Source organism: Hyperolius riggenbachi, chromosome 3 (genome assembly GCF_040937935.1).
Source record: "Hyperolius riggenbachi isolate aHypRig1 chromosome 3, aHypRig1.pri, whole genome shotgun sequence".
In the NCBI taxonomy this organism is placed as follows: Eukaryota; Metazoa; Chordata; class Amphibia; order Anura; family Hyperoliidae; genus Hyperolius; species Hyperolius riggenbachi.
In genome coordinates this window covers 348,638,077-348,642,214 of record NC_090648.1, presented here as the reverse complement: position 1 = coordinate 348,642,214, position 4,138 = coordinate 348,638,077, and positions in this window count along the sequence as shown.

Sequence of the window (4,138 nt, the reverse complement as noted above, 5' to 3'; positions counted from 1 at the left end):
GGCTCCTGTGAGGCTGCATGGGCTTATGTCCGTCCCTGTGGATATCCCTCCAAGCTCCCAAAATCCTCATAGTTATTCAGTTCTAATTAGGGATGATTGGAAAGTGCAAATTCCGTTCCGCCGGAATTTGCAGATTCCGCCAGCGCTGAATTCTGTTGCTATGAAACTTCCTCCTGATTTTTTGCGAAATTCAGCGGAATTCCGGATTCCGCCGGAAAAATTTAAATAATCGCAAATTTAACCTTATTTATGCTAAATGGTAGCCCATAGAACCTATTGACGGTTCCCTTAATCCTTTTTCTCCTTCTCCCCCCTTGCTCCCGGGAGGAGGGTCTTGTCTTCCAGGGAATTGTAGGATTTCAAAAGCTAGCTTACATACCTTGGCGGGGAATCCAACCCAGGTCTAGTGCTTGGTAGACAGCTTTCTTCACCTCTATACCACCACCAACACTACATGCTGAAGCCAGCCTAGCATGTACCATTCTGATATATCCAAGAGAACAATGAGCTTGCTTAGGGAATTGTAGGATTTCAAAAGCCAACTCACATACATTGGCTGGGAATCGAACCCAGGTCTAGTGCTTGGTAGGCTGCTATCCTAACCATTGTCCCACCAACACAACACACTACAATGCTACATGCTGAAGCCAGCCTAGAGAAAAATGAGCTTGCTTAGGGAATTATAGGATTTAAAAATTCAGGTTACATACATTGGCCAGGAATCGAACCCAGGCCTACCGCTTGGTAGGCTGCTATCCTAACCATTATACTACCAACACTACATGCTGAAACCTCTTGGAGCAGTTTAATTCCTCCCTCCAAGAGACACACCTACATCCCCATAAAATCATTCAACAGCAACTGCGTGCACAGTCTTTGTGGTACACAGTCTCTGTGGCACAATTGGTTAGCGCGTTTGGTTGTTAACTGCAAGGTTGGTGGTTCAAGCCCACCCTGGCATTGCCTTGCCTTTTGTGTTCAACAGTTGTCCGAACAGTTGTCTCTCTCCCTCTAGTAGGGATGGTCACCACTTTCCGCGGAATTGTATTTTCCCCAATTTTGGGCGGTAATTGGTGATTCCGGTCCGTTTGGTCAGAACGGAATTGCTTTTTCAGTCCGGCGGAATTCCGAAATTGCCTGTGCAATTCTGCCGGTATCTGTTGATGGTTTTAAGCTGAAAATTCAGTTCAATGGCATCAAGTCCTAGAGAGAGAGAGAGAGAGAGCTCATTTTTCTCTTGGGTATATCACAATGGTACATGCTAGGCTGGCTTCAGCATGTAGCATTGTAGTGTGTTGTGTTGGTGGTATAAGGGTTAGGATAGCAGCCTACCGACCGCTAGACCTGGGTTCGATTCCCGGCCAATGTATGTGAGTTGGCTTTTGAAATCCTACAATTTCCTAAGCAAGCTCATTGTTCTCTTGGGTATATCACAATGGTACATGCTAGGCTGGCTTCAGCATGTAGCATTGTAGTGTGTTGTATTGGTGGTATAAAGGTTAGGATAGCAGCCTACTGAGCACTAGACCTGGGTTCGATTCCCGGCCATTGTATGTGAGTTGGCTTTAGAAATCCTACAATTTCCTGAGCAAGCTCATTTTTCTCTTGGGTATATCACAATGGTACATGCTAGGCTGGCTTCAGCATGTAGCATTGTAGTGTGTTGTGTTGGTGGTATAATGGTTAGGATAGCAGCCTACCAAGCACTAGATCTGGGTTCGATTCCCGGCCAATGTATGTAAGCTGGCTTTTGAAATCTTACAATTCCCTAAGCAAGCTCATTGTTCTCTTGGATATATCATAATGGTACATGCTAGGCTGGCTTCAGCATGTAGTGTTGGTGGTGGTATAGTGGTGAAGAGAGCTGTCTACCAAGCACTAGACCTAGGTTCGATTCCCGGCCAAGCTATGTAAGCTGGCTTTTGAAATCCTACAATTCCCTGGAAGACAAGGAAGGAAGGGAGGAAGGAAGTCTGTCGAGCAGAAATTCTTCTTATTAGGCCGAAATCAATTCGGTGGGCAAAAAATTGGGATTCTGTAAAATTCCGCGGAACTTAATATTTTTCCGCGGAAATTCCGCCAGAGTGATATTGCAATTCAGTTCCGTCACAACGGAACGGAATCATCAAATTCCGGCCGGAATCACGGAATTCTTAATTCCGCGGAATCCAGCGACCATCCCTAGTTCTAATCTGATTATGATGGTTTCCTTTCTGTAAACCTTGTCGCATTGTAAGAAATATTTGCTGTTTCCAACTGCCAAGCAACCAGTATCTCCCTCTGTGCATATGTATATGTATGAAAAAAAAACAAAGCATCCCATTGTAAGTGGGTGTGGGTATAGATAATGGCAGTTGGTGCTGTCTAGTTTTTATATTGTCTTCCAGTAGTAAAGAAGCTGACATGCTGGCTCGTGGATCAAACATGAATAAACTACATGGTGTATATAAAAAATGTCCTGATCTCTCTTCTATTTTTTCAAATTCTCACTTTGCAATGTATTGATTTATTTTTTCCACTCCCTACTACTATTTTTCGGTAATGTTCCTCTTTCCAAACAGCAACACTGGTTATTGATCTCTGTAACGATTGGTGTCAGCAAGAACAGATTTTCTGATTATTGGTGATCTGCTGTATCACCAATAATACAGATACTATACCTGATTATGTGGTGATCTGCAGAATCACCAATAATGCGAGTATAGCAAGACACAGGACAACCAGATGTAAAGATAGGTGTTTGGTGCAACAGTAATACAGATAGAGATACCAACTCCCCCAGAGAAGCTGGTAGAGGGAGATATCTCTATAGAACACAGGGATCAGCACTGCAGCAAGCTGGAGATGCAGATGAACTAGTAATCAGTCCACCCGATGAGCGGGTGGTGCACAGTAAGACAACGTATACTGATCACCCGTGGAGCGGGTGATTCAGACTGTTCTGCAGCAGGTGATCACCTGAGGGGGCAGGAGATCAAGACTGTACTGCAGCTCCTAATCACCTGAGGAGCAGGTGATGAGGACAGTACCATAGTTACTAGTCACCTGAGGAGCAGGTGATTAAGACTGTACTGCAGCTATTGGTCACCTGAGGAGTAGGTGATTAAGCTGTACAGAGAATCCCTCACCAGGGACTTGGCTCACTGGTGAGGGCAGGAGAGTCAGACAAGCAGATTCAGCAACAAACGGACAGATACGGTACAAAGACAGAAGGCTTAAATCAGAGTAGTGTTCAGTCTGAGTCGGCAACAGGATTAGATAGGCAGAAGCACAAAAGCAGTAAGCAGAAGAGTAGTCAAGGCTAGCAGAAGGTCATAACAAATAATGCAATTCAATTAGTACTTTAGCTATCAACAGAATCTGACTAAGTGTGGATCCCCAGCTCCTGCTGGTTCTAGCACACTTTGAGATCTGACTAAGGTCTGAGTGCTAACACGTAGCATATGCAACAGCAGACAAAGAGCTACTGACAGGCAGGTCCTATATATACTAAGAGCTCCCCAGTCACTCAGCCAATCAGGAGCACTGCTGGAGTCAGCTGACCGGCCGATCAGATGACTCCCCTTCTATTCGCATAAAGGTCCTGTCGCCTGGCGTAGCCCTCAGTCTATGTGCAACTGAAGGACCAGGCAAAACTCCACCATGTAACTACGCGGCGAAGGCCGCGGGCTGAGACGCGTAGACAGCCGCCATGCTGCTTACCGCTGCGGCGGCATCTCCGCTATCTATTACAGTCTCCTTCCTGCTTGAAAGTCTACAAAAAACAAGAAGTGAAATGTTCAGTATCACAATATCTCTTGCTTTACTGCAAGGTGCATTGCTATTTGAGTGACTCAACACATTAGTCACTGCTTTTACCATTAGTAATGAATAAAAATGGCCATTTTTACTTCATTGTTTGCACGGGGGTGAAAAGTACATTGACGTCAATGGGGTAGATGCACAAAATTGCGGTAATATTGCTGTGCACAGACCAGGGCCGGCCCTACACTTTTTGCCGCCTGAGGCAAATTTCTAAAAAATTGCTGCTGCTGCTGCCGGAGGGGTAGCGGGCAGGACGGGGGTATTGGGCCTAGCGGCGGGGAGGGGGGTCGGACCCCCCCTCCCTCGCCTGGGTCCCCAGATCTGCGCTCCCCTC